Here is a 20,887-nt window from a genome sequence, read left to right on the forward strand (position 1 = left end):
TCAAAAGTATACAAAGAAAGTACCCAGGGAGTAAACTCATTTCCCGAACGATTTTTTAAATTATTTTTTCACCACTAAAACGCATGAGACTTGTAGTTTTCAAAAATGTTTTCATTTTTGATGAGACGCTGAATAAAAGAAGTTTAATCGCCGGCAAACGAAAACCCGCGATTTCCCGTAAATCCCGGGCTTGGCCCGTACAGTCAAAAGTATACAAAGAAAGTACCCAGGGAGAAAACTCATTTCCCGAACGATTTTTTATATTATTTTTTCACCACTAAAACGCATGAGACTTGTAGTTTTCAAAAATGTTTTCATTTTTGATGAGACGCTTAATGAAAGAGGTTTAATCGCCGGAAAACGAAAACCCGCGATTTCCCGTAAATCCCGGGCTTGGCACGTATATTTGAATGTATACAAAGAAAGTACCCTGTGAGTAAACTCATTTTCCGAACGATTTTTTAAATTATTTTTTCACCACTAAAGCCCATGAGAATTGCAGTTTTTAAAAATGTTTTCATTTTTGATGAGACGCTGAATAAAAGAAGTTTAATCGCCGGCAAACGAAAACCCGCAATTTCCCGTAAATCCTGGCTTGGCCCGTATAGTCAAAAGTATACAAAGAAAGTACCCAGGGAGTAAACTCATTTCCCGAACGATTTTTTAAATTATTTTTTCACCACTAAAACGCATGAGACTTGTAGTTTTCAAAAATGATTTCATTTTTGATGAGACGCTGAATAAAAGCAGTTTAATCGCCGGCAAAGGAAAACCTACGATTTCCCTAAATCCCGGACTCGGCCCGTATAGTCAAAAGTATACAAAGAAAGTACCCAGGGAGTAAACTCATTTCCAGAACGATTTTTTAAATTATTTTTTCACCACTAAAACGCATAAGACTTGTAGTTTTTAAAAATGTTTTCATTTTTGCTGAGACGCTGAATAAAAGAAGTTTAATCGCCGGTAAATCCCGGGCTTGGCACGTATAGTCGAATGTATACAAAGAAAGTACCCTGTGAGTAAACTCATTTCCAGAACGATTTTTTAAATTATTTTTTCACCACTAACGCCCATGAGAATTGTAATTTTTAAAAATGTTTTCATTTTTTATGAGACGCTGAATAAAAGCAGTTTAATCGCCGGCAAACAAAAACCCGCGATTTCCCGTAAATCCCGGCTTTGCCCGTATAGTCAAAAGTATACAAAGAAAGTACCCAGTGAGTAAACTCATTTCCCGAACGATTTTTTAAATTATTTTTTCACCACTAAAACGCATGAGACTTGTAGTTTTCAAAAATGATTTCATTTTTGATGAGACGCTGAATAAAAGCAGTTTAATCGCCGGCAAACGAAAACCCGCGATTTCCCGTAAATCCCGGGCTTTGCACGTATAGTCGAATGTATACAAAGAAAGTACCCTGTGAGTAAATTCATTTCCAGAACGCTTTTTTAAATTGTTTTTTCACCACTAAAACGCATAAGACTTGTAGTTTTCAAAAATGTTTTCATTTTTGGTGAGACACTGAATAAAAGAAGTTTAATCGCCGGCAAACGAAAACCCGCGATTCCCGTAATTCCCGGCTTGGCCCGTATAGTCAAAAGTATACAAAGAAAGTACCCAGGGAGTAAACTCATTTCCAGAACGATTTTTTAAATTATTTTTTCACCACTAAAACGCATGAGACGTGTAGTTTTCAAAAATGATTTCATTTTTGATGAGACGCTGAATAAAAGCAGTTTAATCGCCGGCAAACGAAAACAAACGATTTCCCTAAATCCCGGACTCGGCCCGTATAGTCACAAGTATACAAAGAAAGTACCCAGGGAGTAAACTCATTTCCAGAACGATTTGTTAAATTATTTTTTCACCACTAAAACGCATAAGACTTGTAGTTTTTAAAAATGTTTTCATTTTTGCTGAGACGCTGAATAAAAGAAGTTTAATCGCCGGCAAACGAAAACCCGCGATTTCCCGTAAATCCCGGGCTTGGCCCGTATAGTCAAAAGTATACAAAGAAAGTACCCAGGGAGTAAACTCATTTCCCGAACGATTTTTTATATTATTTATTTACCACTAAACGCATGAGACCTGTAGTTTTCAAAAATATTTTCATATTTGATGGGACGCTGAATAAAAGAAGTTTAATCGCCGGCAAACGAAAACCCGCGATTTCCCGTAAATCCCGGGCTTGGCACGTATAGTCGAATGTATACAAAGAAAGTACCCTGTGAGTAAATTCATTTCCAGAACAATTTTTAAATTATTTTTTCACCACTAAAACGCATAAGACTTGTAGTTTTTAAAAATGTTTTCATTTTTTATGAGACGCTGAATAAAAGAAGTTTAATCGCCGGCAAACGAAAACCCGCGATTCCCGTAATTCCCGGCCTGGCCCGTATAGTCAAAAGTATACAAAGAGAGTACCCAGGGAGTAAACTCATTTCCCGAACGATTTTTTAAATTATTTTTTCACCACTAAAACGCATGAGACTTGTAGTTTTCAAAAATGTTTTCATTTTTGATGAAACGCTGAATAAAAGCAGTTTAATCGCCGGCAAACGAAAACCTACGATTTCCCTAAATCCCGGACTCGGCCCGTATAGTCAAAAGTATACAAAGAAAGTACCCAGGGAGTAAACTCATTTCCAGAACGATTTTTTAAATTATTTATTCACCACTAAAACGCATAAGACTTGTAGTTTTTAAAAATGTTTTCATTTTTGATGAGACGCTGAATAAAAGAAGTTTAATCGCCGGAAAACGAAAACCCGCGATTTCCCGTAAATCCCGGGCTTGGCCCGCATAGTCGAATGTATACAAAGAAAGTACCCTGTGAGTAAACTCATTTCCAGAACGATTTTTTAAATTATTTTTTCACCACTAAAACGCATAAGACTTGTAGTTTTTAAAAATGTTTTCATTTTTGATGAGACGCTGAATAAAAGAAGTTTAATCGCCGGAAAACGAAAACCCGCGATTTCCCGTAAATCCCGGGCTTGGCCCGCATAGTCGAATGTATACAAAGAAAGTACCCTGTGAGTAAACTCATTTCCAGAACGATTTTTTAAATTATTTTTTCACCACTAAAACGCATACGACTTGTAGTTTTTAAAAATGTTTTCATTTTTAATGAGACGCTGAATAAAAGAAGTTTAATTGCCGGCAAACGAAAACCCGCGATTTCCCGTAAATCCCGGGCTTGGCACGTATATTTGAATGTATACAAAGAAAGTACCCTGTGAGTAAACTCATTTTCCGAACGATTTTTTAAATTATTTTTTCACCACTAAAGCCCATGAGAATTGCAGTTTTTAAAAATGTTTTCATTTTTGATGAGACGCTGAATAAAAGAAGTTTAATCGCCGGCAAACGAAAACCCGCAATTTCCCGTAAATCCTGGCTTGGCCCGTATAGTCAAAAGTATACAAAGAAAGTACCCAGGGAGTAAACTCATTTCCCTAACGATTTTTTAAATTATTTTTTCACCACTAAAACGCATGAGACTTGTAGTTTTCAAAAATGATTTCATTTTTGATGAGACGCTGAATAAAAGCAGTTTAATCGCCGGCAAAGGAAAACCTACGATTTCCCTAAATCCCGGACTCGGCCCGTATAGTCAAAAGTATACAAAGAAAGTACCCAGGGAGTAAACTCATTTCCAGAACGATTTTTTAAATTATTTTTTCACCACTAAAACGCATAAGACTTGTAGTTTTTAAAAATGTTTTCATTTTTGCTGAGACGCTGAATAAAAGAAGTTTAATCGCCGGTAAATCCCGGGCTTGGCACGTATAGTCGAATGTATACAAAGAAAGTACCCTGTGAGTAAACTCATTTCCAGAACGATTTTTTAAATTATTTTTTCACCACTAAAGCCCATGAGAATTGTAATTTTTAAAAATGTTTTCATTTTTTATGAGACGCTGAATAAAAGCAGTTTAATCGCCGGCAAACAAAAACCCGCGATTTCCCGTAAATCCCGGCTTTGCCCGTATAGTCAAAAGTATACAAAGAAAGTACCCAGTGAGTAAACTCATTTCCCGAACGATTTTTTAAATTATTTTTTCACCACTAAAACGCATGAGACTTGTAGTTTTCAAAAATGATTTCATTTTTGATGAGACGCTGAATAAAAGCAGTTTAATCGCCGGCAAACGAAAACCCGCGATTTCCCGTAAATCCCGGGCTTTGCACGTATAGTCGAATGTATACAAAGAAAGTACCCTGTGAGTAAATTCATTTCCAGAACGCTTTTTTAAATTGTTTTTTCACCACTAAAACGCATAAGACTTGTAGTTTTCAAAAATGTTTTCATTTTTGGTGAGACACTGAATAAAAGAAGTTTAATCGCCGGCAAACGAAAACCCGCGATTCCCGTAATTCCCGGCTTGGCCCGTATAGTCAAAAGTATACAAAGAAAGTACCCAGGGAGTAAACTCATTTCCAGAACGATTTTTTAAATTATTTTTTCACCACTAAAACGCATGAGACGTGTAGTTTTCAAAAATGATTTCATTTTTGATGAGACGCTGAATAAAAGCAGTTTAATCGCCGGCAAACGAAAACAAACGATTTCCCTAAATCCCGGACTCGGCCCGTATAGTCAAAAGTATACAAAGAAAGTACCCAGGGAGTAAACTCATTTCCAGAACGATTTGTTAAATTATTTTTTCACCACTAAAACGCATAAGACTTGTAGTTTTTAAAAATGTTTTCATTTTTGCTGAGACGCTGAATAAAAGAAGTTTAATCGCCGGCAAACGAAAACCCGCGATTTCCCGTAAATCCCGGGCTTGGCCGGTATAGTCAAAAGTATACAAAGAAAGTACCCAGGGAGTAAACTCATTTCCCGAACGATTTTTTATATTATTTATTTACCACTAAACGCATGAGACCTGTAGTTTTCAAAAATATTTTCATATTTGATGGGACGCTGAATAAAAGAAGTTTAATCGCCGGCAAACGAAAACCCGCGATTTCCCGTAAATCCCGGGCTTGGCACGTATAGTCGAATGTATACAAAGAAAGTACCCTGTGAGTAAATTCATTTCCAGAACAATTTTTAAATTATTTTTTCACCACTAAAACGCATAAGACTTGTAGTTTTTAAAAATGTTTTCATTTTTTATGAGACGCTGAATAAAAGAAGTTTAATCGCCGGCAAACGAAAACCCGCGATTCCCGTAATTCCCGGCCTGGCCCGTATAGTCAAAAGTATACAAAGAGAGTACCCAGGGAGTAAACTCATTTCCCGAACGATTTTTTAAATTATTTTTTCACCACTAAAACGCATGAGACTTGTAGTTTTCAAAAATGTTTTCATTTTTGATGAAACGCTGAATAAAAGCAGTTTAATCGCCGGCAAACGAAAACCTACGATTTCCCTAAATCCCGGACTCGGCCCGTATAGTCAAAAGTATACAAAGAAAGTACCCAGGGAGTAAACTCATTTCCAGAACGATTTTTTAAATTATTTATTCACCACTAAAACGCATAAGACTTGTAGTTTTTAAAAATGTTTTCATTTTTGATGAGACGCTGAATAAAAGAAGTTTAATCGCCGGAAAACGAAAACCCGCGATTTCCCGTAAATCCCGGGCTTGGCCCGCATAGTCGAATGTATACAAAGAAAGTACCCTGTGAGTAAACTCATTTCCAGAACGATTTTTTAAATTATTTTTTCACCACTAAAACGCATAAGACTTGTAGTTTTTAAAAATGTTTTCATTTTTGATGAGACGCTGAATAAAAGAAGTTTAATCGCCGGAAAACGAAAACCCGCGATTTCCCGTAAATCCCGGGCTTGGCCCGCATAGTCGAATGTATACAAAGAAAGTACCCTGTGAGTAAACTCATTTCCAGAACGATTTTTTAAATTATTTTTTCACCACTAAAACGCATACGACTTGTAGTTTTTAAAAATGTTTTCATTTTTAATGAGACGCTGAATAAAAGAAGTTTAATTGCCGGCAAACGAAAACCCGCGATTTCCCGTAAATCACGGCTTGGCCCGTATAGTCAAAAGTATACAAAGAAAGTACCCAGGGAGTAAACTCATTTTCCGAACGATTTTTTAAATTATTTTTTCACCACTAAAACGCGTGAGACTTGTAGTTTTCAAAAATGTTTTCATTTTTGATGAGACGCTGAATAAAAGAAGTTTAATCGCCGGCAAACGAAAACCCGCGATTTCCCGTAAATCCCGGACTTGGCACGTATAGTCGAATGTATACAAAGAAAGTACCCTGTGAGTAAACTCATTTCCAGAACGATTTTTTAAATTAATTTTTCACCACTAAAACGCATAAGACTTGTTGTTTTTAAAAATGTTTTCATTTTTGATGAGACGCTGAATAAAAGAGGTTTAATCGCCGGCAAACGAAAACCCGCGATTTCCCGTAAATCCCGGCTTGGCCCGTATAGTCCAAAGTATACAAAGAAAGGACCCAGGGAGTAAACTCATTTCCCGAACGATTTTTTAAATTATTTTTTCACCACTAAAACGCACGAGACTTGTAGTTTTCAAATATGTTTTCATTTTTGATGAGACGCTGAATAAAAGCAGTTTAATCGCCGGCAAACGAAAACCCGCGATTTCCCGTAAATCCCGGCTTGGCCCGTATAGTCGAATGTATACAAAGAAAGTACCCTGTGAGTAAACTCATTTCCAGAACGATTTTTTAAATTAATTTTTCACCACTAAAACGCATAAGACTTGTTGTTTTTAAAAATGTTTTCATTTTTGATGAGACGCTGAATAAAAGAGGTTTAATCGCCGGCAAACGAAAACCCGCGATTTCCCGTAAATCCCGGGCTTGGCTCGTATAGTCAAAAGTATACAAAGAAATTACCCAGGGAGTGAACTCATTTCCCGAACGATTTTTTAAATTTTTTTTTCACCACTAAAACGCATGAGACTTGTAGTTTTCAAAAATGTTTTCATTTTTGATGAGACGCTGAATAAAAGAAGTTTAATTGCCGGCAAACGAAAACCCGCGATTTCCCGTAAATCCCGGCTTGGCCCGTATAGTCAAAAGTATACAAAGAAAGTACCCAGGGAGTAAACTCATTTCCCGAACGATTTTTTAAATTATTTTTTCACCACTAAAACGCGTGAGACTTGTAGTTTTGAAAAATGTTTTCATTTTTGATGAGACGCTGAATAAAAGAAGTTTAATCGCCGGCAAACGAAAACCCGCGATTTCCCGTAAATCCCGGGCTTGGCACGTATAGTCGAATGTATACAAAGAAAGTACCCTGTGAGTAAACTCATTTCCAGAACGATTTTTTAAATTAATTTTTCACCACTAAAACGCATAAGACTTGTTGTTTTTAAAAATGTTTTCATTTTTGATGAGACGCTGAATAAAAGAGGTTTAATCGCCGGCAAACGAAAACCCGCGATTTCCCGTAAATCCCGGCTTGGCCCGTATAGTCCAAAGTATACAAAGAAAGGACCCAGGGAGTAAACTCATTTCCCGAACGATTTTTTAAATTATTTTTTCACCACTAAAACGCACGAGACTTGTAGTTTTCAAATATGTTTTCATTTTTGATGAGACGCTGAATAAGAGCAGTTTAATCGCCGGCAAACGAATACCTGCGATTTTCCTAAATTCCGGACTCGGCCCGTATACTCAAAAGTATACAAAGAAAGTACCCAGGGAGTAAACTCATTTCCCGAACGATTTTTTAAATTATTTTTTCACCACTAAAACGCATGAGACTTGTAGTTTTCAAAAATGTTTTCACTTTCGATGAGACCCTGAATAAAAGAAGTTTAATCGCCGGCAAACGAAAACCCGCGATTTCCTGTAAATCCCGGGCTTGGCTCGTATAGTCAAAAGTATACAAAGAAAGTACCCAGGGAGTGAACTCATTTCCCGAACGATTTTTTATATTATTTTTTTACCACTAAACGCATAAGACATCTAGTTTTCAAAAATGTTTTCATTATTGATGAGACGCTTAATGAAAGAGGTTTAATCGCCGGCAAACGAAATCCCGCGTTTTCACGTAAATCCGGGGCTTGGCCCGTATAGTCAAATGTATACAAAGAAAGTACCCAGGGAGTAAACTCATTTCCCGAACGATTTTTTAAATTTTTTTTTCACCACTAAAACGCATGAGACTTGTAGTTTTCAAAAATGTTTTCATTTTTGATGAGACGCTTAATGAAAGAGGTTTAATCGCCGGAAAACGAAAACCCGCGATTTCCCGTAAATCCCGGGCTTGGCCCGTATAGTTGAATGTATACAAAGAAAGTACCCTGTGAGTAAACTCATTTCCAGAACGATTTTTTAAATTATTTTTTCACCACTAAAACGCATAAGACTTGTAGTTTTTAAAAATGTTTTCATTTTTGATGAGACGCTGAATAAAAGAAGTTTAATCGCCGGAAAACGAAAACCCGCGATTTCCCGTAAATCCCGGGCTTGGCCCGTATAGTCGAATGTATACAAAGAAAGTACCCTGTGAGTAAACTCATTTCCAGAACGATTTTTTAAATTATTTTTTCACCACTAAAACGCATAAGACTTGTAGTTTTTAAAATGTTTTCATTTTTTATGAGACGCTGAATAAAAGAAGTTTAATCGCCGGCAAACGAAAACCCGCGATTTCCCGTAAATCCCGGGCTTGGCTCGTATAGTCAAAAGTATACAAAGAAATTACCCAGGGAGTGAACTCATTTCCCGAACGATTTTTTAAATTTTTTTTTCACCACTAAAACGCATGAGACTTATAGTTTTCAAAAATGTTTTCATTTTTGATGAGACGCTGGATAAAAGAAGTTTAATTGCCGGCAAACGAAAACCCGCGATTTCCCGTAAATCCCGGCTTGGCCCGTATAGTCAAAAGTATACAAAGAAAGTACCCAGGGAGTAAACTCATTTCCCGAACGATTTTTTAAATTATTTTTTCACCACTAAAACGCGTGAGACTTGTAGTTTTGAAAAATGTTTTCATTTTTGATGAGACGCTGAATAAAAGAAGTTTAATCGCCGGCAAACGAAAACCCGCGATTTCCCGTAAATCCCGGGCTTGGCACGTATAGTCGAATGTATACAAAGAAAGTACCCTGTGAGTAAACTCATTTCCAGAACGATTTTTTAAATTAATTTTTCACCACTAAAACGCATAAGACTTGTTGTTTTTAAAAATGTTTTCATTTTTGATGAGACGCTGAATAAAAGAGGTTTAATCGCCGGCAAACGAAAACCCGTGATTTCCCGTAAATCCCGGCTTGGCCCGTATAGTCCAAAGTATACAAAAAAAAGGACCCAGGGAGTAAACTCATTTCCCGAACGATTTTTTAAATTATTTTTTCACCACTAAAACGCACGAGACTTGTAGTTTTCAAATATGTTTTCATTTTTGATGAGACGCTGAATAAGAGCAGTTTAATCGCCGGCAAACGAAAACCTGCGATTTTCCTAAATTCCGGACTCGGCCCGTATACTCAAAAGTATACAAAGAAAGTACCCAGGGAGTAAACTCATTTCCCGAACGATTTTTTAAATTATTTTTTCACCACTAAAACGCATGAGACTTGTAGTTTTCAAAAATGTTTTCACTTTCGATGAGACCCTGAATAAAAGAAGTTTAATCGCCGGCAAACGAAAACCCGCGATTTCCTGTAAATCCCGGGCTTGGCTCGTATAGTCAAAAGTATACAAAGAAAGTACCCAGGGAGTGAACTCATTTCCCGAACGATTTTTTATATTATTTTTTTACCACTAAACGCATAAGACATCTAGTTTTCAAAAATGTTTTCATTATTGATGAGACGCTTAATGAAAGAGGTTTAATCGCCGGCAAACGAAATCCCGCGTTTTCACGTAAATCCGGGGCTTGGCCCGTATAGTCGAATGTATACAAAGAAAGTACCCAGGGAGTAAACTCATTTCCCGAACGATTTTTTAAATTTTTTTTTCACCACTAAAACGCATGAGACTTGTAGTTTTCAAAAATGTTTTTATTTTTGATGAGACGCTTAATGAAAGAGGTTTAATCGCCGGAAAACGAAAACCCGCGATTTCCCGTAAATCCCGGGCTTGGCCTGTATAGTTGAATGTATACAAAGAAAGTACCCTGTGAGTAAACTCATTTCCAGAACGATTTTTTAAATTATTTTTTCACCACTAAAACGCATAAGACTTGTAGTTTTTAAAAATGTTTTCATTTTTGATGAGACGCTGAATAAAAGAAGTTTAATCGCCGGAAAACGAAAACCCGCGATTTCCCGTAAATCCCAGGCTTGGCCCGTATAGTCGAATGTATACAAAGAAAGTACCCTGTGAGTAAACTCATTTCCAGAACGATTTTTTAAATTATTTTTTCACCACTAAAACGCATAAGACTTGTAGTTTTTAAAAATGTTTTCATTTTTTATGAGACGCTGAATAAAAGAAGTTTAATCGCCGGCAAACGAAAATCCGCGATTTCCCGTAAATCCCGGGCTTGGCTCGTATAGTCAAAAGTATACAAAGAAAGTACCCAGGGAGTAAACTCATTTCCCGAACGATTTTTTATATTATTTTTTTACCACTAAACGCATGAGACATCTAGTTTTCAAAAATGTTTTCATTTTTGATGAGACGCTTAATGAAAGAGGTTTAATCGCCGGAAAACGAAAACCCGCGATTTCCCGTAAATCCCGGGCTTGGCACGTATATTTGAATGTATACAAAGAAAGTACCCTGTGAGTAAACTCATTTTCCGAACGATTTTTTAAATTATTTTTTCACCACTAAAGCCCATGAGAATTGCAGTTTTTAAAAATGTTTTCATTTTTGATGAGACGCTGAATAAAAGAAGTTTAATCGCCGGCAAAGGAAAACCTACGATTTCCCTAAATCCCGGACTCGGCCCGTATAGTCAAAAGTATACAAAGAAAGTACCCAGGGAGTAAACTCATTTCCAGAACGATTTTTTAAATTATTTTTTCACCACTAAAACGCATAAGACTTGTAGTTTTTAAAAATGTTTTCATTTTTGCTGAGACGCTGAATAAAAGAAGTTTAATCGCCGGAAAACGAAAACCCGCGATTTCCCGTAAATCCCGGCTTGGCCCGTATAGTCAAAAGTATACAAAGAAAGTACCCAGGGAGTAAACTCATTTCCTGAACGATTTTTTAAATTATTTTTTCACCACTAAAACGCATGAGACTTGTAGTTTTCAAACATGTTTTCATTTTTGATGAGACGCTGAATAAAAGAAGTGTAATCGCCGGCAAACGAAAACCCGCGATTTCCCGTAAATCCCGGGCTTGGCCCGTATAGTCAAAAGTATACAAAGAAAGTACCCAGGGAGTAAACTCATTTCCCGAACGATTTTTTATATTATTTTTTCACCACTAAAACGCATGAGACTTGTAGTTTTTAAAATGTTTTCATTTTTGATGAGACGCTGAATAAAAGAAGTTTAATCGCCGGCAAACGAAAACCCGCGATTTCCCGTAAATCCCGGGCTTGGCCCGTATAGTCAAAAGTATACAAAGAAAGTACCCAGGGAGTAAACTCATTTCCCGAACGATTTTTTATATTATTTTTTTACCACTAAACGCATGAGACATCTAGTTTTTAAAAATGTTTTCATTTTTGATGAGACGCTGAATAAAAGAAGTTTAATCGCCGGCAAACGAAAACCCGCAATTTCCCGTAAATCCTGGCTCGGCCCGTATAGTCAAAAGTATACAAAGAAAGTACCCAGGGAGTAAACTCATTTCCCGAACGATTTTTTAAATTATTTTTTCACCACTAAAACGCATGAGACTTGTAGTTTTCAAAAATGATTTCATTTTTGATGAGACGCTGAATAAAAGCAGTTTAATCGCCGGCAAACGAAATCCCGCGTTTTCACGTAAATCCGGGGCTTGGCCCGTATAGTCGAATGTATACAAAGAAAGTACCCAGGGAGTAAACTCATTTCCCGAACGATTTTTTAAATTTTTTTTTCACCACTAAAACGCATGAGACTTGTAGTTTTCAAAAATGTTTTCATTTTTGATGAGACGCTTAATGAAAGAGGTTTAATCGCCGGAAAACGAAAACCCGCGATTTCCCGTGAATCCCGGGCTTGGCCCGTATAGTTGAATGTATACAAAGAAAGTACCCTGTGAGTAAACTCATTACCAGAACGATTTTTTAAATTATTTTTTCACCACTAAAACGCATAAGACTTGTAGTTTTTAAAAATGTTTTCATTTTTGATGAGACGCTGAATAAAAGAAGTTTAATCGCCGGAAAACGAAAACCCGCGATTTCCCGTAAATCCCGGGCTTGGCCCGTATAGTCGAATGTATACAAAGAAAGTACCCTGTGAGTAAACTCATTTCCAGAACGATTTTTTAAATTATTTTTTCACCACTAAAACGCATAAGACTTGTAGTTTTTAAAAATGTTTTCATTTTTTATGAGACGCTGAATAAAAGAAGTTTAATCGCCGGCAAACGAAAACCCGCGATTTCCCGTAAATCCCGGGCTTGGCTCGTATAGTCAAAAGTATACAAAGAAAGTACCCAGGGAGTAAACTCATTTCCCGAACGATTTTTTATATTATTTTTTTACCACTAAACGCATGAGACATCTAGTTTTCAAAAATGTTTTCATTTTTGATGAGACGCTTAATGAAAGAGGTTTAATCGCCGGAAAACGAAAACCCGCGATTTCCCGTAAATCCCGGGCTTGGCACGTATATTTGAATGTATACAAAGAAAGTACCCTGTGAGTAAACTCATTTTCCGAACGATTTTTTAAATTATTTTTTCACCACTAAAGCCCATGAGAATTGCAGTTTTTAAAAATGTTTTCATTTTTGATGAGACGCTGAATAAAAGAAGTTTAATCGCCGGCAAAGGAAAACCTACGATTTCCCTAAATCCCGGACTCGGCCCGTATAGTCAAAAGTATACAAAGAAAGTACCCAGGGAGTAAACTCATTTCCAGAACGATTTTTTAAATTATTTTTTCACCACTAAAACGCATAAGACTTGTAGTTTTTAAAAATGTTTTCATTTTTGCTGAGACGCTGAATAAAAGAAGTTTAATCGCCGGCAAACGAAAACCCGCGATTTCCCGTAAATCCCGGCTTGGCCCGTATAGTCAAAAGTATACAAAGAAAGTACCCAGGGAGTAAACTCATTTCCTGAACGATTTTTTAAATTATTTTTTCACCACTAAAACGCATGAGACTTGTAGTTTTCAAACATGTTTTCATTTTTGATGAGACGCTGATTAAAAGAAGTTTAATCGCCGGCAAACGAAAACCCGCGATTTCCCGTAAATCCCGGGCTTGGCCCGTATAGTCAAAAGTATACAAAGAAAGTACCCAGGGAGTAAACTCATTTCCCGAACGATTTTTTATATTATTTTTTCACCACTAAAACGCATGAGACTTGTAGTTTTCAAAAATGTTTTCATTTTTGATGAGACGCTGAATAAAAGAAGTTTAATCACCGGCAAACGAAAACCCGCGATTTCCCGTAAATCCCGGGCTTGGCCCGTATAGTCGAATGTATACAAAGAAAGTACCCTGTGAGTAAACTCATTTCCAGAACGATTTTTTAAATTATTTTTTCACCACTAAAACGCATAAGACTTGTAGTTTTTAAAAATGTTTTCATTTTTTATGAGACGCTGAATAAAAGAAGTTTAATCGCCGGCAAACGAAAACCCGCGATTTCCCGTAAATCCCGGGCTTGGCTCGTATAGTCAAAAGTATACAAAGAAAGTACCCAGGGAGTAAACTCATTTCCCGAACGATTTTTTATATTATTTTTTTACCACTAAACGCATGAGACATCTAGTTTTCAAAAATGTTTTCATTTTTGATGAGACGCTGAATAAAAGAAGTTTAATCGCCGGCAAACGAAAACCCGCAATTTCCCGTAAATCCTGGCTTGGCCCGTATAGTCAAAAGTATACAAAGAAAGTACCCAGGGAGTAAACTCATTTCCCGAACGATTTTTTAAATTATTTTTTCACCACTAAAACGCATGAGACTTGTAGTTTTCAAAAATGATTTCATTTTTGATGAGACGCTGAATAAAAGCAGTTTAATCGCCGGCAATGGAAAACCTACGATTTCCCTAAATCCCGGACTCGGCCCGTATAGTCAAAAGTATACAAAGAAAGTACCCAGGGAGTAAACTCATTTCCAGAACGATTTTTTAAATTATTTTTTCACCACTAAAACGCATAAGACTTGTAGTTTTTAAAAATGTTTTCATTTTTGCTGAGACGCTGAATAAAAGAAGTTTAATCGCCGGCAAACGAAAACCCGCGATTTCCCGTAAATCCCGGCTTGGCCCGTATAGTCAAAAGTATACAAAGAAAGTACCCAGGGAGTAAACTCATTTCCTGAACGATTTTTTAAATTATTTTTTCACCACTAAGACGCATGAGACTTGTAGTTTTCAAACATGTTTTCATTTTTGATGAGACGCTGAATAAAAGAAGTTTAATCGCCGGCAAACGAAAACCCGCGATTTCCCGTAAATCCCGGGCTTGGCCCGTATAGTCAAAAGTATACAAAGAAAGTACCCAGGGAGTAAACTCATTTCCCGAACGATTTTTTATATTATTTTTTCACCACTAAAACGCATGAGACTTGTAGTTTTCAAAAATGTTTTCATTTTTGATGAGACGCTGAATAAAAGAAGTTTAATCACCGGCAAACGAAAACCCGCGATTTCCCGTAAATCCCGGGCTTGGCCCGTATAGTCGAATGTATACAAAGAAAGTACCCTGTGAGTAAACTCATTTCCAGAAGGATTTTTTAAATTATTTTTTCACCACTAAAACGCATAAGACTTGTAGTTTTTAAAAATGTTTTCATTTTTTATGAGACGCTGAATAAAAGAAGTTTAATCGCCGGCAAACGAAAACCCGCGATTTCCCGTAAATCCCGGGCTTGGCTCGTATAGTCAAAAGTATACAAAGAAAGTACCCAGGGAGTAAACTCATTTCCCGAACGATTTTTTATATTATTTTTTTACCACTAAACGCATGAGACATCTAGTTTTCAAAAATGTTTTCATTTTTGATGAGACGCTGAATAAAAGAAGTTTAATCGCCGGCAAACGAAAACCCGCAATTTCCCGTAAATCCTGGCTTGGCCCGTATAGTCAAAAGTATACAAAGAAAGTACCCAGGGAGTAAACTCATTTCCCGAACGATTTTTTAAATTATTTTTTCACCACTAAAACGCATGAGACTTGTAGTTTTCAAAAATGATTTCATTTTTGATGAGACGCTGAATAAAAGCAGTTTAATCGCCGGCAAAGGAAAACCTACGATTTCCCTAAATCCCGGACTCGGCCCGTATAGTCAAAAGTATACAAAGAAAGTACCCAGGGAGTAAACTCATTTCCAGAACGATTTTTTAAATTATTTTTTCACCACTAAAACGCATAAGACTTGTAGTTTTTAAAAATGTTTTCATTTTTGCTGAGACGCTGAATAAAAGAAGTTTAATCGCCGGCAAACGAAAACCCGCGATTTCCCGTAATACCCGGCTTGGCCCGTATAGTCAAAAGTATACAAAGAAAGTACCCAGGGAGTAAACTCATTTCCTGAACGATTTTTTAAATTATTTTTTCACCACTAAAACGCATGAGACTTGTAGTTTTCAAACATGTTTTCATTTTTGATGAGACGCTGAATAAAAGAAGTTTAATCGCCGGCAAACGAAAACCCGCGATTTCCCGTAAATCCCGGGCTTGGCCCGTATAGTCAAAAGTATACAGAGAAAGTACCCAGGGAGTAAACTCATTTCCCGAACGATTTTTTATATTATTTTTTCACCACTAAAACGCATGAGACTTGTAGTTTTCAAAAATGTTTTCATTTTTGATGAGACGCTGAATAAAAGAAGTTTAATCGCCGGCAAACGAAAACCCGCGATTTCCCGTAAATCCCGGGCTTGGCCCGTATAGTCAAAAGTATACAAAGAAAGTACCCAGGGAGTAAACGCATTTCCCGAACGATTTTTTATATCACTTTTTCACCACTAAAACGCATAAGACTTGTAGTTTTTAAAAATGTTTTCATTTTTGATGAGACGCTGAATAAAAGAAGTTTAATCGCCGGCAAACGAAAACCCGCGATTCCCGTAATTCCCGGCTTGGCCCGTATAGTCAAAAGTATACAAAGAAAGTACCCAGGGAGTAAACTCATTTCCCGAACGATTTTTTAAATTATTTTTTCACCACTAAAACGCATGAGACTTGTAGTTTTCAAAAATGTTTTTATTTTTGATGAGACGCTGAATAAAAGAAGTTTAATCGCCGGCAAACGAAAACCCGCGATTTCCCGTAAATCCCGGGCTTGGCACGTATAGTCGAATGTATACAAAGAAAGTACCCTGTGAGTAAACTCATTTCCAGAACGATTTTTTAAATTATTTTTTCACCACTAAAGCCCATGAGAATGGTAATTTTTAAAAATGTTTTCATTTTTGATGAGACGCTGAATAAAAGCAGTTTAATCGCCGGCAAACGAAAACCCGCGATTTCCCGTAAATCCCGGCTTGGCCCGTATAGTCAAAAGTATACAAAGAAAGTACCCAGTGAGTAAACTCATTTCCCGAACGATTTTTTAAATTATTTTTTCACCACTAAAACGCATGAGACTTGTAGTTTTCAAAAATGATTTCATTTTTGATGAGACGCTGAATAAAAGAAGTTTAATCGCCGGCAAACGAAAACCCGCGATTCCCGTAATTCCCGGCTTGGCCCGTATAGTCAAAAGTATACAAAGAAAGTACCCAGGGAGTAAACTCATTTCCCGAACGATTTTTTAAATTATTTTTTCACCACTAAAACGCATGAGACTTGTAGTTTTCAAAAATGTTTTTATTTTTGATGAGACGCTGAATAAAAGAAGTTTAATCGCCGGCAAACGAAAACCCGCGATTTCCCGTAAATCCCGGGCTTGGCACGTATAGTCGAATGTATACAAAGAAAGTACCCTGTGAGTAAACTCATTTCCAGAACGATTTTTTAAATTATTTTTTCACCACTAAAGCCCATGAGAATGGTAATTTTTAAAAATGTTTTCATTTTTGATGAGACGCTGAATAAAAGCAGTTTAATCGCCGGCAAACGAAAACCCGCGATTTCCCGTAAATCCCGGCTTGGCCCGTATAGTCAAAAGTATACAAAGAAAGTACCCAGTGAGTAAACTCATTTCCCGAACGATTTTTTAAATTATTTTTTCACCACTAAAACGCATGAGACTTGTAGTTTTCAAAAATGATTTCATTTTTGATGAGACGCTGAATAAAAGCAGTTTAATCGCCGGCAAACGAAAACCCGCGATTTCCCGTAAATCCCGGGCTTTGCACGTATAGTCGAATGTATACAAAGAAAGTACCCTGTGAGTAAATTCATTTCCAGAACGATTTTTTAAATTGTTTTTTCACCACTAAAACGCATAAGACTTGTAGTTTTCAAAAATGTTTTCATTTTTGGTGAGACACTGAATAAAAGAAGTTTAATCGCAGGCAAACGAAAACCCGCGATTCCCGTAATTCCTGGCTTGGCCCGTATAGTCAAAAGTATACAAAGAAAGTACCCAGGGAGTAAACTCATTTCTCGAACGATTTTTTAAATTATTTTTCCACCACTAAAACGCATGAGACTTGTAGTTTTCAAAAATGTTTTCATTTTTGAAGAGACGCTGAATAAAAGCAGTTTAATCGCCGGCAAACGAAAACCTACGATTTCCCTAAATCCCGGACTCGGCCCGTATAGTCAAAAGTATACAAAGAAAGTACCCAGGGAGTAAACTCATTTCCAGAACGATTTTTTAAATTATTTTTTCACCACTAAAACGCATGAGACGTGTAGTTTTCAAAAATGATTTCATTTTTGATGAGACGCTGAATAAAAGCAGTTTAATCGCCGGCAAACGAAAACCCGCGATTTCCGTAATTCCCGGCTTGGCCCGTATAGTCAAAAGTATACAAAGAAAGTACCCAGGGAGTAAACTCATTTCCCGAACGATTTTTTAAATTATTTTTTCACCACTAAAACGCATGAGACTTGTAGTTTTCAAAAATGTTTTTATTTTTGATGAGACGCTGAATAAAAGAAGTTTAATCGCCGGCAAACGAAAACCCGCGATTTCCCGTAAATCCCGGGCTTGGCACGTATAGTCGAATGTATACAAAGAAAGTACCCTGTGAGTAAACTCATTTCCAGAACGATTTTTTAAATTATTTTTTCACCACTAAAGCCCATGAGAATTGTAATTTTTAAAAATGTTTTCATTTTTGATGAGACGCTGAATAAAAGCAGTTTAATCGCCGGCAAACGAAAACCCGCGATTTCCCGTAAATCCCGGCTTGGCCCGTATAGTCAAAAGTATACAAAGAAAGTACCCAGTGAGTAAACTCATTTCCCGAACGATTTTTTAAATTATTTTTTCACCACTAAAACGCATGAGACTTGTAGTTTTCAAAAATGATTTCATTTTTGATGAGACGCTGAATAAAAGCAGTTTAATCGCCGGCAAACGAAAACCCGCGATTTCCCGTAAATCCCGGGCTTTGCACGTATAGTCGAATGTATACAAAGAAAGTACCCTGTGAGTAAATTCATTTCCAGAACGATTTTTTAAATTGTTTTTTCACCACTAAAACGCATAAGACTTGTAGTTTTCAAAAATGTTTTCATTTTTGGTGAGACACTGAATAAAAGAAGTTTAATCGCAGGCAAACGAAAACCCGCGATTCCCGTAATTCCTGGCTTGGCCCGTATAGTCAAAAGTATACAAAGAAAGTACCCAGGGAGTAAACTCATTTCTCGAACGATTTTTTAAATTATTTTTCCACCACTAAAACGCATGAGACTTGTAGTTTTCAAAAATGTTTTCATTTTTGAAGAGACGCTGAATAAAAGCAGTTTAATCGCCGGCAAACGAAAACCTACGATTTCCCTAAATCCCGGACTCGGCCCGTATAGTCAAAAGTATACAAAGAAAGTACCCAGGGAGTAAACTCATTTCCAGAACGATTTTTTAAATTATTTTTTCACCACTAAAACGCATGAGACGTGTAGTTTTCAAAAATGATTTCATTTTTGATGAGACGCTGAATAAAAGCAGTTTAATCGCCGGCAAACGAAAACCCGCGATTTCCGTAATTCCCGGCTTGGCCCGTATAGTCAAAAGTATACAAAGAAAGTACCCAGGGAGTAAACTCATTTCCCGAACGATTTTTTAAATTATTTTTTCACCACTAAAACGCATGAGACTTGTAGTTTTCAAAAATGTTTTTATTTTTGATGGGACGCTGAATAAAAGAAGTTTAATCGCCGGCAAACGAAAACCCGCGATTTCCCGTAAATCCCGGGCTTGGCACGTATAGTCGAATGTATACAAAGAAAGTACCCTGTGAGTAAACTCATTTCCAGAACGATTTTTTAAATTATTTTTTCACCACTAAAGCCCATGAGAATTGTAATTTTTAAAAATGTTTTCATTTTTGATGAGACGCTGAATAAAAGCAGTTTAATCGCCGGCAAACGAAAACCCGCGATTTCCCGTAAATCCCGGCTTGGCCCGTATAGTCAAAAGTATACAAAGAAAGTACCCAGTGAGTAAACTCATTTCCCGAACGATTTTTTAAATTATTTTTTCACCACTAAAACGCATGAGACTTGTAGTTTTCAAAAATGATTTCATTTTTGATGAGACGCTGAATAAAAGCAGTTTAATCGCCGGCAAACAAAAACCCGCGATTTCCCGTAAATCCCGGGCTTTGCACGTATAGTCGAATGTATACAAAGAAAGTACCCTGTGAGTAAATTCATTTCCAGAACGATTTTTTAAATTGTTTTTTCACCACTAAAACGCATAAGACTTGTAGTTTTCAAAAATGTTTTCATTTTTGGTGAGACACTGAATAAAAGAAGTTTAATCGCCGGCAAACGAAAACCCGCGATTCCCGTAATTCCTGGCTTGGCCCGTATAGTCAAAAGTATACAAAGAAAGTACCCAGGGAGTAAACTCATTTCTCGAACGATTTTTTATATTATTTTTTCACCACTAAAACGCATGAGACTTGTAGTTTTCAAAAATGTTTTCATTTTTGATGAGACGCTGAATAAAAGCAGTTTAATCGCCGGCAAACGAAAACCTACGATTTTCCTAATTCCCGGACTTGGCCCGTATAGTCAAAAGTATACAAAGAAAGTACCCAGGGAGTAAACTCATTTCCAGAACGATTTTTTAAATTATTTTTTCACCACTAAAACGCATGAGACGTGTAGTTTTCAAAAATGATTTCATTTTTGATGAGACGCTGAATAAAAGCAGTTTAATCGCCGGCAAACGAAAGACTACGATTTCCCTAAATCCCGGACTCGGCCCGTATAGTCAAAAGTATACAAAGAAAGTACCCAGGGAGTAAACTCATTTCCAGAACGATTTGTTAAATTATTTTTTCACCACTAAAACGCATAAGACTTGTAGTTTTTAAAAATGTTTTCATTTTTGCTGAGACGCTGAATTAAAGAAATTTAATCGCCGGCAAACGAAAACCCGCGATTTCCCGTAAATCCCGGGCTTGGCCCGTATAGTCAAAAGTATACAAAGAAAGTACCCAGGGAGTAAACTCATTTCCCGAACGATTTTTTATATTATTTATTTACCACTAAACGCATGAGACCTGTAGTTTTCAAAAATATTTTCATATTTGATGGGACGCTGAATAAAAGAAGTTTAATCGCCGGCAAACGAAAACCCGCGATTTCTCGTAAATCCCGGGCTTGGCACGTATAGTCGAATGTATACAAAGAAAGTACCCTGTGAGTAAATTCATTTCCAGAACGATTTTTTAAATTATTTTTTCACCACTAAAACGCATAAGACTTGTAGTTT

This window comes from Hydractinia symbiolongicarpus, chromosome 14 (genome assembly GCF_029227915.1).
Source record: "Hydractinia symbiolongicarpus strain clone_291-10 chromosome 14, HSymV2.1, whole genome shotgun sequence".
Classification (NCBI taxonomy): Eukaryota; Metazoa; Cnidaria; class Hydrozoa; order Anthoathecata; family Hydractiniidae; genus Hydractinia; species Hydractinia symbiolongicarpus.